This window comes from Staurois parvus, unplaced genomic scaffold (genome assembly GCF_062004578.1).
Source record: "Staurois parvus isolate SC_StPar_1 unplaced genomic scaffold, SC_StPar_1.0 ptg001320l, whole genome shotgun sequence".
In the NCBI taxonomy this organism is placed as follows: Eukaryota; Metazoa; Chordata; class Amphibia; order Anura; family Ranidae; genus Staurois; species Staurois parvus.
Window position 1 is genome coordinate 416,222 of NW_028319116.1, and position 21,610 is coordinate 437,831.

Sequence of the window (21,610 nt, forward strand, 5' to 3'; positions counted from 1 at the left end):
TATTCGCTCCATAAGACGCACTGACATTTTCCCCCCTTTTTTGGGGGGAAAAAAGTGCGTCTTATGGAGCGAAAAATACGGTAAATCAAACTGATTTAAATCACAATTTAAATCACTAGTCAGTAAGACTTGATTTAAATCCTAGTTTTCTACATAAAGACTAATTCTTGCTGGTATAACTTTAATATACAAGTAGATGAAGATTTTTAGAATAACAACTTTTCATATTAGTTTTTTTATCCCCAGTTTAATAGGTTAATCATTCATATTTGGACAACTTTTCTGTTGTACTTAGGAAGGAGAAAAATAATCATTACCTTAATAATAACAATTTAAATAGATTTATTCAACTGAAACAATAACATTCCAGCATGTGTTATTTGCTTAAACATCCATGTTTGTTAACTAATTTGGCTAAACAAAATATATATATTGTAAGAAACTTAGACTGTCAGCCCCTCCCTCCTCGCACTGTCAGCCCCTCCCTCCTCACACTTAGTTTCACTTTCTTCTTGTGCAGATCTATTCCACTCCAAACAATCAGAAAAATATTGTTTCTATTCTATTCACTGAACTTCTTGCACCTTAGCAGTGAAGGGGTTGATTCTGTATTCATAGGTTTGTAGAAGTTAGGATGAAGGTCTTTTTCTTAACTCTGTTCATGTTATAACATTTTTGCTGTGAAGAAGAGGCATGTGATCTCCGCTGAGTCAAATTCAGTATTGAGAACTGCAAAAGTAAACCAATCATCTGTGATAATATCTTGTAGGCAGAGAAACTGCCCAATAATCTTACAAAAACCTCTGGAAGAGCATGACATTGTGAATGGATTCATGGACTTTATTTACCAAAAAAATTAAACATATACAGCCTTATTCTACATAATTAAAAAACTAATCTTTATTTCATGATGGAATAACCTTTGGATGGTAATATATTTTCCTCAAAAAGCATTTTATTCAAAAAAATCCGATTTAAATCAAAAAAATCCAATTTTTTTGATTTTTTTTAAATAAATCATTGATTTTTATCCACCCTGGTTTTAACAGAGGTTATGTGATTCTATCACCTATGCTGAGCTAGGTTTATGAGGTCAGAATCTCTTTCAACTCCTGAGAAAGCTTGCCTTATCTCTTAGGTGTCACAATTGGCAGGTTCTGTGGACAGAGAGACTCAAACTCTCTTGGGGGCTTTTACAGTTCCTATGACCCTCCTGTGACATTCCTAACTCACACACATACTGGCCACATGTCGCTGGGCCTCTCGGGAAGGAGAATAAGGGAGAAATGGATACTCTTAACAAAATGGAGTCTGCGTCCTGCACTGTGTGTTGCGCATGTTTGCGACACTGACTGACACAATAGCACTTCTGCTCTTGGTGGCCATCATTGTGGTGTCGGTTGTACGTCTCGTGCAGCACGTGGCAGACTTTACATGTCTGGTGGATGTTTCCTGCATTGAGTGTGTCAGTCTTTCTTTGTCTCCATGTGGTCAGGGTCTCTATATTTCCTCTCAGTCACATCTCAGTGGGATTTGTCACTCTAAAACAGTTTCCTTTCTTGCGGCGGGGGAGGGGCGCTGTAGTCTCTATATGGAGGTATACTATCACCCCACACTGTGCAGATCGTGATCGTGGTACAAAAGTCCGAACCCTTGGATGAGATTTATTGGAAACAGTCAGTCTGATCAGAGAATGAAACACACAGACACAAGGCCTGGGCAACACCAGAGATTGATAGAAAACTGGCACATCTGCAGGGTCAGATGGACCTTTTAATAGGTTCCCTCAAGTGCCTCCATTCCCATTCCTGAGTCCCCTTTCAGTGCCTCCATTCCTTGTCATGACTCTCTTCCAGTGGCTCCATTCCCATCCTGAGCCCCCAATCCTGAGTCCCCTTCAGTGCCTCCATTCCCAGTCAAAAGTCTCTTTTTTGCCTCCATTCCTATTTCTGAATCCCCTTTCAGTGCCTCCATTCCTAGCTATGACTTTCCTCCAGTGGCTCCATTCCTGCCCTGAGCCCCCAACAGTGCATTCATTCCCAATCCTGAGTCCCCTTCAGTGCCTCCATTCCTGTCCTGAGACCCCAACAACGCATCCATTCCTAATCCTGCGTCCCGTCCAGTGCTTCCATTCCCAGTCCTCAGTCTATTCAAGTGCCTCCATTCCTATTCCTGAGTCCCCTTCAGTGCCTCCATTCCCAATCATGAGTCTCTTCTAGTGCCTCCATTCCGATACCTGAGTCCCCTTCAGTGCCTCATTCCCTGTCATGAGTCTCTTCCAGTGGCTCCATTCCTGTCCTGAGCCCCCAACAGTGCATCTATTCCCAATCCTGAGTCCCGTCCAGTGCTTCCATTCCCAGTCCTCAGTCTATTCAAGTGCCTCCATTCCCAGTCCTGAATTCCCTCCAATGCAACGATTTTCAGTCCTGAGCTCCCTCCAGTTCTCCCATTCTTGGTCCTAAATTCCCTCCAGTGACACCATTTTCAGTCCTGAGTTCATTGCAGTACATCCTTTCAAGTTCCTGAGTCCCCTTCAGTGCCTCATTCCCTGTCATGAGTCTCTTCCAGTGGCTCCATTCCTGTCCTGAGCCCCCAACAGTGCATCTATTCCCAATCCTGAGTCCCGTCCAGTGCTTCCATTCCCAGTCCTCAGTCTATTCAAGTGCCTCCATTCCCAGTCCTGAATTCCCTCCAATGCAACAATTTTCAGTCCTGAGCTCCCTGCAGTTCCACCATTCTTGGTCCTAAATTCCCTCCAGTGGCACCATTTTCAGTCCTGCGTTCCTTCCAGTACCTCCTTTCAAGTTCCAGAGTTCCCTTCAGTACCTCCATTTAAGTTTCTGAGTTCTCCAGTGCCACTATTTTCAGTCCTGAGTCTCCTCCAGTGCCTCCATTCTGGTCCTGAGTCTCCTCCAGTGCCTCCATTCAAGTTCCTGAGTTCTCTCCAGTGCCATCATTTCTGGTAAGTACCCAGTAGTGCCACCATTCCCGGCACTGAGTCTACACCAGTGCTACCTTTCACAGTCCTGATTCCCTTCCAGTGTCACCATTTCTGGTATGGAACCCCTTCTAGTACTTCCATGTGTAGTCCTGAATCCCATCAAATGACACCATTTTCAGTCCTGAGTTCCCTCCGGTTTCTCCATTCAAGTTCCTGAGTTCCCTCCAGTGGCTCCATTTCCGCTCATGAGTTCCCTACTGTGCCACCATTTTCAGTCCTGAGCCCCCTCCAGTGCCTTTAGTTCCAATCCTGATTTCCCTCCAGTGCCACCATTCCTGGTAAATACCTAGTAGTACTACCATTCCCAGCACTGAGTCTACACCAGTTGTACCTTTCCTGGGCCTGATTCTCCTCCAGTGCCACTATTTCTGGTCCACAGCCTGTTGCAGTGCCATCATTCCCGGTCCTGAGTCCTCTCCAGTGGCACTATTCCTAGTCCTGAGTCAATACCAGTGCAACTATTCAAGGTCCCGAGTCCCTTCCATCGCCACCATTCCCAGTCCTGAGCCTACACCAGTTTTCAGTATTCCTTGTCTTGAGTCCCCTTCACTGCCCCCATTCCCAGTCCTGGGTCCCCTCCAGTGCCACCATTCCTAGTATCTTCCCATTGCAAGACACTGACAGAGTAACCATGATGACTGTCCAGTCCTTTAGTTCCTGGTGGACTCCTTTCCTGATGGCCAATGGGGCTCATGGGATATGAAGGAATCTCTTTTTTGTAAACACCGCTGACAACACTAAGCCACTGTCTTGCGATTAGCAGCAGTGTTGTCAGCCCGCTGTGCACACTCCTTCAGGGGCCTGTTGGGCTGCATATCAGATGTGTACATACAGTTGTGTTCAGAATAATAACAGTCAGACATCACTAACTGGATCAATTACTGTTTTTGGTAGAAATGATATTTCTACATGGCAAATAATTTCCTAGCAGGTGTAGTAGAGTAATAGAACTCCAACAGACCCAACAGTCATGACATGCATGCTGCTGATTCTGTGTCATTGAATCACTCATTGAAAAGGGGCGTGTTCACAATAATAGCAGTGTGGAGTTCTATTAGTGAGGTCATTCATTCTTTGATAAACAGGTGGCAATTATTGCCCTTATTTAAGGAAGGAAGGCAGCAAATGTTGGACATGCTGGTTACAGTGCATTTCTCTCTGAAATTCTGAGGAAAATGGGTGGTTCCAGACATTGTTCAGAAGAGCGTACCTTGATTAAAAAGTAGATTGGAGAGGGGAAAACATATAAAGAAGTGCAGAAAATGATCGGCTGCTCAGCTAAAATGATCGCAAATGCTTTAAAATGGCAACCAAAACCTGAAAGACGTGGAAGAAAGCGAAAAACTACCATTGGAATGGATAGAAGAATAGCCAACATGGGGCGGACTCAGCCAACAATCAGCTCCAGGAAGATGAAAGAAGGTGTGACGTTCCCTGTGAGGACTGTTACAATTAGAAGACGCCTATGTGAAGGCAAGCTATCTGCAAGAAGTCCCCGCAAAGTCCCACTGTTGGGAAAAAGACGTGTGCTGAAGAGGTTACAATCTGCCAAAGAGCACATTGACCGGCCTAAAGAGAAATGGGGCAACATTTTGTGGACTGATGGAAGTAAGATTGTTCTTTTTGGGTCTAGTGGGCGGAGACAGTTTGTCAGACGACCCCCAAACACTGAATTCAAGCCACAGTACACTGTGAAGACCGTGAAGCATGGTGGTGCAAGCATCATGATATGGGGATGTTTCTCATACTACGGTGTTGGGCCTATTTATCGCATACCAGGGATCATGGATCAGTTTGAATCCATCAGAATACTTGAAGAGGTCATGCTGCCTTATGCTGAAGAGGAAATGCCCTTGAAATGGGTGTTCCAACAAGACAACGACCCCAAACACACCAGTAAACGTGCAACATCTTGGTTCCAGACCAACAAGATGGACGTTATGGAGTGGCCAGCCCAATCCCCGGATCTTCATCCAATAGAAAACTTGTGGGGTGACATCAAAAATGCCGTTTCTGAGGCAAAACCAAGAAATAGAGAAGAACTGTGGAATGTGGTCCAATCATCCTGGGCTGGAATACCTGATCACAGGGGCCAGAAGTTGGGGGACTCCATGCAACACAGATGTACAGCAGTTCTCAGAAACAGTGCGACTACAACCAAATATTCATGAAGTCATTCAAAGGAAAGCAAAATCTTCAAACATTTCTCAGTTTATATAGTGAATGTTTGAGTTTGTAAAGAAGAATACAAACACTGCCATTTTTTTGAACCGTCTAATATTCATTTTTCTTCCATTTTTTTAGAGGAACAACACAAATTTGATGTATTTTTCTTCATGTTGTGATTTGGAATAGAATGTGTCGTGTTCCCAATGCATTTGTGTGGATGGAAATAAAAGCAATTAGAGGGATTTTCAGCTTTATTCACTTTTTTCAACACACTGCTATTATTTTGAACACAACTGTACCTTCACCGAACTAATAGGAGCTCAAAAGCCCACGGCTAGTTGTGAGTCAGTGGCTCAGAATTGTCAGCCTGCTGATGATTTATTTATTTCAGGTACTTATATAGCGCCATCAATTTCTGCAGCGCTTTACATATATATTGTACATTCACATCAGTCCCCGCCCCCGAGGAGCGTACAATCTAAGGTCCCTTACTCACATTCATACATACACATATTAGGGCCAATGTGGACAGGAGACAATTAACCTACCAGCATGTCTTTGGAAGGATGAGCTAATGTTCCTGAGGGAAATTGTCAAATGACAGCAGGCCGCCATCCTAATCATCTGAGGCCATGCAATGCCCCACAGTTGTACCCAACAAAGGGGAGGGAAGGCAAGTGAGTTCATCGATCTAATAGGACCACATGGCCATATTAGGTCAATGATGCCTCCAGCAACCCCCCTCCCCTTCATTATGTGCAGATGCAGGGAGTGGAATTCCAGAGGCACAGGATCTTTAGGAGGAGTTCTGTCCTCGCTTCTGCTGACTGCTGAGACTGGAGAGGGGGGCAAGACAAGCCTTCTTTGCGGCTGCACAGAGAAGAGCAGGGTCTGGAGGAGGAGTTCTGTCCTCCTCTCTTCTGCTGACTGCTGACACTGGAGGGGGGGACAAGACGAGCCTTCTTTGCGGCTGCACAGAGAAGAGCAGGGTCTGGAGGAGGGATTCTGTCCTCCCCTCTTCTGCTGACTGCTGAGACTGGAGGGGGGACAAGACAAGCCTTCTTTGTGGCTGCACAGAGAAGAGCAGGGTCTGTAGGAGGAGTTCTGTCCTTCTCTCTTCTGCTGACTGCTGAGACTGGAGGGGGGACAAGACAAGCCTTCTTTGTGGCTGCACAGAGAAGAGCAGGGTCTGTAGGAGGAGTTCTGTCCTTCTCTCTTCTGCTGACTGCTGAGACTGGAGGGGGGACAAGACAAGCTTTCTTTGCGGCTGCACAGAGAAGAGCAGGGTCTGGAGGAGGGGTTCTGTCCTCATCTCTTCTGCTGACTGCTGAGACTGGAGGGGGGACAAGACAAGCCTTCTTTGCGGCTGCACAGAGAAGAGCAGGGTCTGGAGGAGGGATTCTGTCCTCCTCTCTTCTGCTGACTGCTGAGACTGGAGGGGGGACAAGACGAGCCTTCTTTGCGGCTGCACAGAGAAGAGCAGGGTCTGTAGGAGGAGTTCTGTCCTTCTCTCTTCTGCTGACTGCTGAGACTGGAGGGGGGACAAGACGAGCCTTCTTTGCAGCTGCACAGAGAAGAGCAGGGTCTGGAGGAGGGGTTCTGTCCTCATCTCTGATGCCGACTGCTGAGACAAGGTGGAGGCAGAGACAAGAGGGGTGCCACTGCTTCAGGAGAGGTGCGAGGGCCACATGAAATGACGTGGGGGTCTTGTGTTTGACACATGTGCTTTAGGGCAGGGATGTCAAACTGGCGGCCCTCCAGCTGTTGCGAATCTACGCTCGGATGGGGTGAGAAGGGTTTTGAAATTTTGAATTTGATTAAAATTTTCCAAATGCAGTCGAATTGAATTCAAGCGAATCAAAAAGTATCGGATTGGAATTTATTCTTTTCAAAATTTGGAAGGTGGCTCTATTCTGTTCTTTTCTATTCTATTCCTTTCTATTGATTTTGTATTTTTTCTATTCTATCCTTTCTATTGATTTTGTATTTTTTCTATTCTATTCCTTTCTATTGATTTTGTATTTTTTCTATTCTATTCTAGTTTTTTTCTTTTCTGTTTTATTTCCTATTCTTTTCCTTTTCCTTCACACTGGCGGCCCTCCAGCTGTTGGCGAACTACAAGTCCCATCATTCCTCTGCCTTTGGGAGTCATGCTTGTAACTGTCAATCTTGCAATGCCTCATGGGACTTGTAGTTTGGCAACAGCTGGAGTGCCGCCAGTTTGACACCCGTGCTTAGGGGAAGCCTTGCTGAAAATTAAAAAAAAAATCCTGAAACCTGAGGTCCTATCACATAAAAAAAACAGCATGACCCCCCAAATAAATGAAAACCCCAAATACCTCTCCCCTGAACATAACTCCATTTGCTATGGATGGGGCTGCAGCGTACCCCAAAAAAGGTGCCAACCTTTCCTGAGGGCTTATTCCACGGTTTACTTTTTGCTAAAACTTGAAACTATTTTTCAGAATGGGCTGGTGGGAACCCCCTGCAGCTACGGCCAGGAAATGAGTATGCGGCCTTGGAGGAATTCAGTCCTCCCGGTAATTAGAAGCTTATGGGCTTTGTTGGATCTCTTTTTCTCACATTGAGTGCGATTTACTATATGTACTCCGAGAGGACGCCCCTGCTTCCGGCCGGTTCTCCGCCTGGACCCCACGCTGGAATCTCACGATCGCTCCTGTAAGGAATGGGAATATTTTATTTATTTTGGGCCGATGTATGGAGTAGATGGAGCGGTCACAGCAGGGGGGCTCATTCACAGGATGGGGAACAAAGGGCAGGATGTGGAGGGGAGGCCGAGTGTCTCTCACATGCAGGCCGGAAACGCACAATGGAGTCCGCTATGGGGGAAACGGGAGCTGAAGGTCGGAGAAAGGTGGAGGGATAGGAAGACACTTCACAAGGAAATCATGTCTTGTCCTTACAATTTCGTCAACATTCCTGTTCTGTTACAATGTATCTATTTCTTGCAGAGTATTTCCTCTGTGTCTTTAGGTGCTCATTCACACCTGAGCGATTCGATGTGCCTTTCAAGAAAAGCTTCAATGCTCGATATTTGGAATTCCATCTCATTCTTTGGTGCTCAATATTCAGAAAAAGTACTTGATGATCTTTTTTGCGGCAGGATCCTGTGTTTTTGGCCCCGATAGACAATGGCACTGTATGAAAAATGACCGAAGACGCCGATGCTCAAGTGCGAATGTAACACTTTCCATTGAGGCGAGACGTAGAAAACTGAAATCTGATATTAAAGACGTAAAATTGCATTTTAAATCCCTAACATCTGTCCCAGTATAAAAAAAATGTTAGAAATAGTCTGCGGAGTCCAGGGTTGTCCTGCTTGAAGGCAAAGTTCTCCCTATGATGCTCTTCACTTACACCGCCATCCTGAATCAAAATTCGCTGTATGCACAGTTTGTCTGCACATGCGTTGAATCCCCCATGTACAGTGGATATTAAAAGTTTACACACCCCAGTTAAAATGTCAGGTTTCTGTGATGAAAAAAAAATTATAAATAATTTCAGAACTTTTTCCACCGTTAACCACTTAAAGTCCGGAGACTTTCAACCCCTTCCAGTCCGGACACTTTCACCCCTTCCAGTCCGGACACTTTCCCCCCTTCCAGTCCGGACACTTTCACCCCCTTCCAGTCTGGACACTTTCCCCCCCTTCCAGTCTGGACACTTTCCCCCCCTTCCAGTCCGGACACTTTCCCCCCCTTCCAGTCCGGACACTTTCACCCCCTTCCAGTCCGGACACTTTCACCCCCTTCCAGTCCGGACACTTTCCCCCCCTTCCAGTCCGGACACTTTCCCCACCTTCCAGTCCGGACACTTTCCCCCCCCCTTCCTGTCCGGACACTTTCCCCCCCTTCCAGTCCAGACACTTTCCCCCCCTTCCAGTCCAGGCCAATTTTCAGCTTTCAGTGCTATCACACTTTGAATGACAATTGCGCGGTCATGCAACACTGTACCCATATGAATTTTTTAGCATTTTTTTCAGACAGATAAAACGTTGTTTTGTGGTATTTATTCACCACTGGGATTTTTATTTTTTTGCTATATAAATTAAAAAATCCAAACATTTTGAGAAAAAAATTGTTTTTCTTATAACATTTTGCAAATAAATATTCTTTCTTCATAAATCTTGGCCAAAATGTATTCATCTATCTTTTCAGTAAATAAAAATAGCCCAAATTAGTTTATAGCCAAAAATTATAATTTTTCTAATTTTATTTTTACATTTTTTTAATATATTATTATGTTTTTGGGGTTTTTTACATACCGTCACCCTAGCAGTACAGTGTCACCATTTTGACACTGTACTACTTCTGAGGGGTGATGAAGATTTTTTTTTCTTTTTTTACACTAATTGCTTTTACACCCATAAAGTCTGTAAAAACAATAATTTCTCCTCCTCTCTGGCTGCATTCTTGCAGCCATTGAGAAATACTGTGTGAGCTGTGATCGGTCACAGCTTGTCACATGGTACATGGCTGTTGTGAATAGCCCTGTACCATGTGACCTCTGTGATCATTCACAAATTTCACACGTAGTAAGCAATAATGTCAGAAGTGACATCTTGCTTACACCTATTCATGTGATCACTGATTGGCCAATCAGGGGTCACATGAATCGGGACCTCGCACAGCGGTCCCGTACAACGATTGGTGTCCCGCTGTGTGTGGAGGACACAGCGATCACTAGGATCGCGGTGCCGCTCGCTGCCAGGGAGCGCGCACAGGCAGTGAATGCAATGCCACCCGCCCCTGCACTGCTCCTGTCCAGCCTTTTATGTACATGGACCGGACGAGAAGTGGTTAATGTAACCTATAAACTGTACAACTCAGTTGAACAACAAACTGAAATCTTTTAGATGGAAAAAAAACTAAAATAATGTGGTTATATGCTATAAAAGTGCAGCGTTTATGTATTAAGTGATGTCAAGTGAATCAATACAAAGTGAAATAACTTCAATAGAAATGCAAAAGAGTCCATCCAATATAAATGGATAATAGTGTCCATGGGACTACAAGGCACAGCAACCTCGGTGAAAAGCAAACTGTAATTCAGACCCAGTGAAGAGATCCACCACCTCTGTTAGATGGAAACTCACCAGAAAGCTCCTGATAAATCGCATCTATGTAGATGACATCAAAGAGCCAAAGAGAAATGCACCGGACTGCTCCGCCACAGGTAAACCGAAGGTAGGACCTCTTCCTAGAGAAAATCGCTCACCACAGGAGCCAAGAAGTGGTGTATAGTGTAGTATTTTATTACAGTAGAAACAATCTATGTGGAATGATTGTAAAATACATGTAAAAACACAGTACCAGAATGGCCACTGTTCCAAGTTTTGGCGTGACGTCAGCAAGTGTGGCTCCGCCCGACACGTTTCGTACGCATGCACATCTTCAGAGGTACGTCCATTGCTAACGTCATGTGGAGGCTCCATTATAGCCTGCAAGGCATGATATTGATTAGAAGACGCCATTTTACCGGGGTGTGAAGGCCAGGAAGTGACTCTTAAAAATGATCCCGTACTTAAGGATTTTCTTCCCTCTAAGCCCGAAGTCATCTTTAGAAGGGCACCGACATTGAGAGGTAGGATTGCCCTAAACATTGTCAACCCTCCACAGAGAATTTAGTTTTTTGGGGATCTAAAAGGATTTTTCCCATGTAATCGTTGCATGATCTGCCAATTAGGTGGGAAAAGACATGCCAAAGTAACTTCTTTTAGTTCCACTGATACTGATTAGAAGGCGCCATTTTACCGGAGTGTGAAGACCAGGAAGTGACTCTTGGTCGGAGTGTAGTAGCAGCCATCTTCCCGAAGCCGAAACAGATGAACTGAGCGCTACCATGGGTCCGAGCCAGTGGTTGGCCATAATAAAATGATCTGAGGATTTTATTTTCTAAACAGTGGAACATCTTGAAAAATGATCCCGTCCTTAGGGATTTTCTTCCCTCTAAGCCCAAAGTCATCTTTAGAAGAGCACCGACATTGAGAGGTAGGATTGCCCTAAACATTGTCAACCCTCCACAGAGAATTTAGATTTTTTGGGGGATCTAAAAGGATTTTTCCCTTGTAATCGTTGCATGATCTGCCAATTAGATGGGAAAAGACATGCCAAAATAAACTTCTATTACTTCCACTGATACTGATTAGAAGGCGCCATTTTACCGGAGTGTGAAGAGCAGAAAGTGACTCTTGGTCAGAGTGTAGTAGCAGCCATCTTCCCGAAGCCGAAACAGATGAACTGAGCGCTACCACGTGGTCGGCCATAATAAAATTAGCTAAAAAATAACTAAAAAAAGGGGAGATATCTAAAAAAAGGGGAAATATTGAATAAAAAGAACTAAAATCAAAATCAATTGAGGATGAAATGGCCAATAATTAAGATGCCAAGTATATGAAAAAAATGCATCAAAGAACAACTGTGCAATGGGAACGTTGCTTAAAGGGGAATGGCCCCACAATGTTACTAGGTGCGCCTAAAAAATGTATATAACAGGCGATTTAAATAGTGATTCGCAATATATTAAACACATGTATAACATACATCTAAAATATGAAAAGTGTATGGTCAGAAGAATGATAAAACTATATAAACCGTACAGCTCAATAGCATATTGATATAGGTAATAGGGATCCTACATGTATGGAATTATTAACCCCTAAGAATAAAATGCTATAAAATGTATAACGTACGTTATAAAAACAACATGTTAAAAAATATATATATAGTGCATAGATGTATATAAACCATGCAACTCGATAATAATATGGGGAGTAGGGATCCTGTAGGCAAGGAAATAAACCCATTACCATAAAATGCTCACAAAAGTGAGTCATCAGAATAAGTTAGGATAAAATAAGATCAAAGATCATCATCAGATTTTGTCAATGAAGCAATTCATGTCGATATCAACATTATGACCCATAGGGGTTAAGGAGGCCATTTCGTAAATCCATCTGGTCTCAAGTTGGGATACAGCTCTCCTTTTGTTACACCCGCTCCAGTGAGGGTTGAGAATGTCAATGCCCTTAAGCTTCATACCATATGGGTCTTTGTGATGGTAGTCTCTAAAGTGCTTGGATAATGAATGCTCCTTGTAACCCTTTCTGATGTCATATGAATGCTCACGCACTCTATCCCTCATGCGCCTAGTAGTCCTGCCTATATATTGTTTATGGCAGGAACACTCTAAAAGATACACAACGTATCGGCTGTTACAGGAGATGAAGGAATTAATCATGTACGTTCTATTGGTTACACTGGAAGTAAAAGAAGTTAATTTGACGTGTCTTTTCCCACCTAATTGGCAGATCATGCAACGATTACAAGGGAAAAATCCTTTTAGATCCCCAGAAAATGAAATCCTCAGATCATTTTATTATGGCCGACCACTGGCTCGGACCCGTGGTAGCGCTCAGTTCATCTGTTTCTGCTTCGGGAAGATGGCTGCTACTACACTCCGACCAAGAGTCACTTCCTGGTCTTCACACTCCGGTAAAATGGCGCCTTCTAATCAGTATCAGTGGAAGTAAAAGAAGTTGCATGTCTTTTTCCACCTAATTGGCAGATAATGCAACGATTACATGGGAAAAATCCTTTCAGATCCCCCACAGAATCGAAATCCTCTGTGGAGGGTTGACAATGTTTGGAGCAATCCTACCTCTCAATGTCGGTGCCCTTCTAAAAGTGACTTTGGGCTCAGAGGGAAGAAAATCCTTAAGGACGGGATCATTTTTCAAGATGTTCCAGTGCTTAGTAACAATGTTTTTTATCTGAAAATGTTGTACAGAATAATTAGTTACAAAAGGGCATAACATTTGAGATTTAGATCTTGTAGTGCCAGTCGTAAGAAGAGAATTTCTTTCCAATTTGGCTACTTGGTTAATGGTGCCATCCAGAACATCACTGGCATACCCTTTCTCAAGGAACCTATCTCTGAGGGTACCAGCTTGTATGCAAAAGTCAGATAAATTCAGGCAGTTTCATCTAATCCTAATAAACTGCCCCTTAGGGATGTTGTTTAGCCATAGGGGGTGATGGCAGCTATCAATAGGTATATAGCTATTTCTATTGGTGGTTTTGAAGAAGGATTTAGTCACTATGTTTGGGGGGGGGGAAAGTTGGCTCCCATAGCGACACCCCTAATCTGTAAATAAAATTGCGTATTGAACCAAAAGTAATTATGCGACATGGTAAAGTCCAACAGACTAAGAATAAAGGACTTTTGAGTGTCGCTATATTCACCAGTTTCTTGAAGATTATAACTTACAGCCTCCATCCCATCTTGTGATTGATGTTGCTATACAATGAAGCAACATCTGCTGTGACTTGGAATGTGTCAGGGGTTGTAGAGATATTAATGACATCTTGCAGAACTTGCTTAGTATCTTTAAGAAAGGAAGGAGTTTTTCCCAACAAAGGTTGTAAAAACACATCAATAAATTCCCCTGTTCTAGAGAGAAGAGAACCAATCCCACTAATAATGGGTTGTCCTGGGGGATAAAGCGGATCTTTATGGATCTCAGGTAACCAATATAATATGGGCAATTTAGGAGCCAATGGACATAGGAATTCTTTTTCCTTTTTAGTAATAGCGCCATTCCTACAGCCAATCTCAAGGAGACTTTTCAATTCCCACTTAAAAGTCAATGTAGGGTTATGTTCCAGTGTTTAGAAACAATGTTCTTCATCTGAAAATGTTGTACCGAATAATTAGTTACAAAAGGGCATAACATTTGAGATTTAGATTTCATAGTGCCAGTCGTAAGAAGAGAATTTCCGTCCAATTTTGCTACTTGGCTAATGGTGCCATCCAGAACATCACTGGCATACCCTTTCTCAAGGAACCTATCTCTGAGGGTACCAGCTTGTATGTAAAAGTCAGATAAATTTAGGCAGTTTCGTCTAATCCTAATAAACTGCCTCTTAGGGATGTTGTTTAGCCATAGGGGGTGATAGCAGCTATCAATAGGTATATAGCTATTTCTATCGGTGGTTTTGCAGAAGGATTTAGTCACTATATTGGCCCCATTATTGATCAATTTTAGATCCAAAAAATCAATACTATCTTGGCTATAGGTGTTAGTTAAGCTAATGTTCAATAAGTTATTATTTAAAGTTATTCAGGGATCCTTCGTCCCCCTGCCAAAGGAGGAGGATGTCATCAATATATCTACGGTAGAATTTTAGTTCAGGCCAATCCCTTGCATAAATTAGATCCTCCTCCCACCGAGCCGTAAAAAGATTAGCTAGGCTATGGGGCAAATTTGTCTCCCATAGTGACACCCCTAATCTGTAAATAAAATTTCTTATCGAACCAAAAGTAATTATGCGACATGGTAAAGTCCAACAGACTAAGAATCAAGGACTTTTGAGTGTCGCTATATTCCCCATTTTCATGAAGATAATAACTTACAGCCTCCATCCCATCTTTGTGATTGATGTTGCTATACAATGAAGCAACATCTGCCGTGACTTGGAATGTGTCAGGGGTGGTAGAGATATTAATGACATCTTGCAGAACTTGCTTAGTATCTTTAAGAAAGGAGGGAGTATTTCCCACCAAAGATTGTAAAAACACATCAATAAATTCCCCTGCTCTAGAGAGAAGGGAACCAATCCCACTAATAATGGGTTGTCCTGGGGGGTGAACCGGATCTTTATGGATCTTAGGTAACCAATATAATATGGACAATTTAGGAGCCGATGGACATAGGAATTCTTTTTCCTTTTTAGCAATAGCGCCATTCCTACAGCCAATCTTAATGGGACTTTTCAATTCCCTCTTAAAAGTCAGTGTAGGGTCCTTAGGTAAAACTTGATAAGTGGCATTATCTTTCAGAATTTTGTATGCTTCAACCATGTAGTCTGATTTATCCATGACTACTACTTCACCCCCTTTATCTGCCGGTCGGATGACCAAGTCTTTATTATTCAGTAGACTGGAAATACCCTTAGAGATAGAATGAAGTTGATTAATTTGCCTAACCTTCAAGGCTTCTAGATCTTTATCTATTTGCCGACCGCAGATAGCCGTTTGACGGCTGCACTGCGGCCGGCCAGTTCTGGGAGGGCATCATATGACGTCCTCCCAGAACGCGCTCTCTTGCGCACCCCCGGGGGCGCACACCCGGCGATCTGCGTGATGGCCATGTCCCACGGACACAGCTGATCACATGATATGGTAAAAGGCCAATCATAGCGGCCTTTTACCATGTGATCAGCCATGTCCAATGACACGCTGATCACCGGCAAATGCAATTGCCGGTTCTCGGCTACACTTTCCTCATGCTGTCAGAGCGTGAGGAAAGTACTGCTGACAACTGGCAGTTGTCAGAGCAGGGATCGGCACTGATCATCAGGGCACTGATGATCAGTGCCCTTATGATCGGTGCCCAGCAGTGCCACCCAGCAGTGCCGCCCACAAGTGCCCAGCAGTGCCGCCCACCTGTGCCCAGCAGTGTCCACGATTGCCCATCAGTGCCCACCTGTGCCCAGCAGTGCTGCCCACCTGCACCCAGAAGTGCCACCCACCTATGCCCATCAGTGCCGCCCAGCAGTGCCGTCAGTCAGTGCCACCCAGCAGTGCCGCCAGTCAGTGCCCAGCAGTTCTGCCAGTCAGTGCCCAGCAGTGCCACCAGTCAGTGCCCAGCAGTTGCACCAGACAGTGCCGCCTATCAGTACCCATCATGAGTGCCAGCTCATCAGTGCCACCTATTAGTGCCGCCTATCCATGCCACCTCATTAGTGCCGCCTATCAGTGCTGCTTATCAGTGCCACCTATCAGTGCACATCAGTGTTGCCTATCAGTGCAGCCTCATCAACGCACATCAGTGAAGGAGAAAAATTACCTGTTTGCAAAATTTTATAATAGAAACAAAGAAACTTTTTTTTTTCAAAATGTTTGCTCTTTTTTTGTTTATAGCGCAAAAAATAAAACACCCAGCAGCGATTAAATACCACCAAAAGAAAGCTCTATTTGTGAGAAAAAATGATAAAAATTTCATATGGGTATAATGTTGCATGACCGCGCAATTGTCATTCAAAGTGCAACAGCGCTGAAATCTGAAAATTGGCCTGGTAAGGAAGGGGGTAGAAGTGCCCGGTAGGCAAGTAGTTAAGAACCATATTCTTCAAAGTGGGGATATGTGGGTTATTACCAGCAAGGGGATTAAAAAGTGGGGGGTTCTTTAAGTTGGAATTGATATTCATACTAGTGGTAGTAAGGTTCCTATTTATATAATTTCGCAAAAAATATTTATTTAAAGAAACATTGCGTACGAATTTGTAGATGTCGATGTATGCCTGAAACTTAGCCTAGCTAATCTTTTTACGGCTCGGTGGGAGGAGGATCTTATTTGTGCAAGAGATTGGCCTGAACTAAAATTCTATCGTAGATATATTGATGACATCCTCCTCCTTTGGCAGGGGGACGAGGGATCCCTCAATAACTTTATCGGCACTCTAAATAATAATTTATTGAACATTAGCTGAACTCACACCTATAGCTAAGATAGTATAATTTTTTTGGATCTAACATCGATCAATAATGGGGATTAAGGAGGCCATTTCGTAAATCCATCTGGTCTCAAGTTGGGATACAGCTCTCCTTTTGTTACACCCGCTCCAGTGAGGGTTGAGAATGTCAACGCCCTTAAACTTCATACCATATGGGTCTTTGTGATGGTAGTCTCTAAAATGCTTGGGTAATGAATGCTCTTTGTAACCCTTTCTGATGTTATATAATTGCTCACGCACTCTATCCCTCATGCGCCTAGCAGTCCTGCCTATATATTGTTTATGGCAGGAACACTCTAAAAGATACACAACGTATCACCTGTTACAGGAGATGAAATAATTAATCATGTACGTTCTATTGGTTACACTGGAAGTAAAAGAAGTTACTTTGGCGTGTCTTTTCCCACCTAATTGGCAGATCATGCAACGATTACAAGGGAAAAATCATTTTAGATCCCCAAAAAATGAATACTCAGATCATTTGATTATGGCCGACCACTGGCTCGGACCCGTGGTAGTGCTCAGTTCATCTGTTTTGGCTTCGGGAAGATGGCTGCTACTACACTCCGACCAAGAGTCACTTCCTGGTCTTCACACTCCGGTAAAATGGCGCCTTCTAATCAGTATCAGTGGAACTAAAAGAAGTTACTTTGGAATCTCTTTTCCCATCTAATTGGCAGATAATGCAACGATTACATGGGAAAAATCCTATTAGATCCCCAAAAAACAAAATCCTCTGTGGAGGGTTGACAATGTTTGGGGCAATCCTATCCCTCAATGTCGGTGCCCTTCTAAAGGTGACTTCGGGCTTAGAGGGTAGAAAATCCTTAAGGACGGGATCATTTTTCAACATGTTCCAGCGTTTAGAAACAATGTTCTTTATCTGAAAATGTTGTACTGAATAATTATTTACAAAAGGGCATAATGTTTGAGATTTAGATTTCGTACTGCCAGTCGTAAGAAGAGAATTTCTGTCTAATTTGGCTACTTGGCTAATGGTGCCATCCAGAACGTCACTGGCATACCCTTTCTCAATGAACCTATCTCTGAGGGTACCAGCTTGTATGTAAAAGTCAGATAAATTCTGGCAGTTTCGTCTAATCCTAATAAACTGCCCCTTAGGGATGTTCTTTAGCCATCGGGGGTGATGGCAGCTATTAATAGGTATATAGCTATTTCTGTTGGTGGTTTTGGAGAAGGATTTAGTCACTATATTGGCCCCATTGATAGCTGCCATCACCCCCTATGGCTAAAGAACATCCCTAAGGAGCAGTTTATTAGGATTGGACGAAACTGCCTGAATTTATCTGGCTTTTACATACAAGCTGGTACCCTCAGAGATAGGTTCATTGAGAAAGGGTATGCCAGTGATGTTCTGGATGGAACCATTAGCCAAGTAGCAAAATTGGACAGAAATTCTCCTCTTATGACTGGCAGTACGAAATCTAAATCTCAAATGTTATGCCCTTTTGTAACTAATTATTCGGTACAACATTTTCAGATAAAGAACATTGTTTCTAAACACTGGAACATCTTGAATAATAATCCCGTCCTTAAGGATTTTCTACCCTCTAAGCCCGAAGTCATCTTTAGAAGGGCACCAACATTGAGGGATAGGATTACCCCAAACATTGTCAACCCTCCACAGAGGATTTTGTTTTTTTGGGGATCTAAAAGGATTTTTCCCATGTAATCGTTGCATTATCTGCCAATTAGGTGGGAAAAGACATGCCAAAGTAACTTCTTTTACTGCCACTGATACTGATCAGAAGGTGCCATTTTACTGGACTGTGAATACCAGGAAGTGACTCTTGGTCGGAGTGTAGTAGCAGCCATCTTCCCAAAGCCGAAACAGATAAACTGACCACTACCACGGGTCCGAGCCAGTGGTCGGCCATAATCAATGATCTGAGGATTTCATTTTTTGGGGATCTAAAAGGATTTTTCTCATGTAATCATCACAAGATCTGCCAATTAGGTGGGAAAAGACACGCCAAAGTAACTTCTTTTACTTCCAGTGTAACCAATAGAACGTACATGATTAATTCCTTCATCTCCTGTAACAGGCGATACGTTGTGTATCTTTTGGAGTGTTCCTGCCATAAACAATATATAGGCAGGACTACTAGGCGCATGAGGGATAGAGTGCGTGAGCATTTATATGACATCAGAAAGGGTTACAAAAAGCATTCATTATCCAAGCATTTTAGAGACTACCATCACAAAGACCCATATGGTATGAAGCTTAAGGGCATTGACATTCTCAACCCTCACTGGAGCGGGTGTAACAAAAGGAGAGCTGTATCCCAACTTGGGACCAGATGGATTTACGAAATGGCCTCCTTAACCCCCATGGGTCATAATGTTGATATCGACATGAATTACTTCATTGACAAAATCTGATGATGATCTTTGATCTTATTTTATCCTAACTTATTCTGATGACTCACATTTGTGAGCATTTTATGGTAATGGGTTTATTTCCTTGCCTATAGGATCCCTACTCCCCATATTATTATCGAGTTGCATGGTTTATATACATCTATGCACTATATATATATATTTTTTAACATGTTGTTTTTATAACATACGTTATAAATTTAATAGCACTTTATTGTTAGGGGTTAATAATTCCATACATGTAGGATCCCTATTACCTATATCGGTGTAATTAATATGCTATTGAGCTGTACGGTTTATATAGTTTTATCATTCTTCTGACCATACACTTTTCATATTTTAGATGTATGTTATACATGTGTTTAATATATTGCGACTCACTATTTAAATCGCCTGCTATATACATTTTTTCGCCGCACCTAGTAACATTGTGGGGCCATTCCCCTTTCACCCCTTCACGCCTAAGGGTAAAACAAATCTAAATGTCTAGGCAGAATTCTGCAACGTTGACCTGTGTTAGTAAAACCGTTCATATCATCACCGCTACATTGTACATCCGGGTGGATTATACCGCGTTTTTTTCAGGACAAATTGGGCTTTCATTTGGAGGGAAATGGTAATATCTCCTGATTTTATTTTATTATCAAAAGAAAACTGGCCCAAAATAGTAAAAAAAATATATTTTTTTATTTAGCTGTGTTTTTCTTGTTACTACCATAACCTACCACCAAAGAAAAACCCAAAATAAATTCTCCAGCTCTTGTCGATCGCAGCGATACCATATATGTGTATGTTATTTGTTGTTTGTACCCGTAGTACAGCCCAGAAACAATAGTGCGCCTTTTATTTTTGTCTTTTTTTTTTTTTTTACCTAAAACACACTGACACTGACATTGACACTAACTGACACTGATACCAATTGTTTTTAAATCGTGACCTTTGACCTTGACCTTTAACCCTGACCTTGACCCAAACAATAACCCTGGCGCTGAACTAGATCAAACCTTGATGTAGGTATTTTTTCTTTTTTTTTTCTTTTTTTTTTTTAATATTTATTTATTTATTTATTTTTTACAAACTTTTTTTTTCTCTCTATGCCAGGAGTTTGAGAGATACAATGTATAATAGGATGTGTATATAATGATACAATGTATAATAGGATGTATATAATGATACAATGTATAATAGGATGTATATAATGATACAATGTATAATGGGATGTATATAATGATACAATGTATAATAGGATGTATATAATGATACAATGTATAATAGGATGTCTATAATGATACAATGTATAACGGGATGTATGTAATGATAAAATGTATAATAGGATGTATATAATGATACAATGTATAATAGGATGTATATAATGATACAATGTATAATGGGATGTATATAATGATACAATGTATAATAGGATGTATATAATGATATAATGTATAATAGAGTGTATATAATGATACAATGTATAATGGGATGTATATAATGATACAATGTATAATAGGATGTATATAATGATACAATGTATAATAGGATGTATATAATGACACAATGTATAATAGGATGTATATAATGATACAATGTATAATAGGATGTATATAATGATACAATGTATAATGGAATGTATATAATGATACAATGTATAATGGGATGTATATAATGATACAATGTATAATGGAATGTATATAATGATACAATGTATAATAGGATGTATATAATGATACAATGTATAATAGGATGTATATAATGATACAATGTATCTCTCTTCTCCATTCATAGAGAGAGAGAAATAAAACAAGGGGGCTGGGCTGCACAATGACTGATCACTGTGATAGCCAATCAGAGGTTTTCACAGCGATCATGTGACCCAGAATCGGGAGTCCCGGGTCCCAATCGTTAGAACGGGACCCGAGGCTCTCAGTGACACCGCGGTCTTTGTGCTGGGAGCAAGCAATGCGGTGCGCTCCCAGCAGAAAGACAGGTGTGCAAATATGCGGCCCCACGGAAAAAAGCCCAGTTCTGTGAGGACGCATATTTGTGTGACGTTGGCATCAAGGGGTTAAGCGAATGTTCCCATTGCACAGTTGTTCTTTGATGCATTTATTTTATATACTTGGCATCTAATTATTGACCATTTCTTCCGCGATTGATTTTGATTTCAGTTCCTTTTATTTAATATTTCCCTTTGTTTCTAAACACTGGAGAATCTTGAAAAATTATTCCGTCCTTAAGGATTTTCTTCCCTCTGAGCCCAAAGTCACCTTTAGAAGGGCACCGACATTGAGAGGTAGGATTGCCCCAAACATTGTCAACCCTCCACAGAGGATTTCGTTTTTTGGGATCTAAAAGGATTTTTCCCATGTAATAGTTGCATGATCTGCCAATTAGGTGGGAAAAAACATGCCAAAGTAACTTCTTTTACTTCCACTGATACTGATTAGAAGGCGCCATTTTACCGGAGTGTGAAGACCAGGAAGTGACTCTTGGTTGGAGTGTAGTG

The 21,610-nt window shown here is 42.2% G+C and overlaps 1 long non-coding RNA gene across 1 annotated transcript in view; it reads right to left on the minus strand.

The window, feature by feature from the left end:
• Positions 1-476: 476 nt before the first annotated feature.
• Positions 477-21,610, minus strand: part of LOC149437070 (uncharacterized) — an 83,736-nt gene continuing 62,602 nt past the window's right edge. The window contains exons 3-4 of the long non-coding RNA XR_016308193.1: positions 10,504-10,631; positions 477-729 (exon numbers count right to left, since the gene is read on the minus strand). This is a non-coding gene — a long non-coding RNA (uncharacterized LOC149437070). The remainder of the gene's footprint in view (positions 730-10,503; positions 10,632-21,610) is intronic.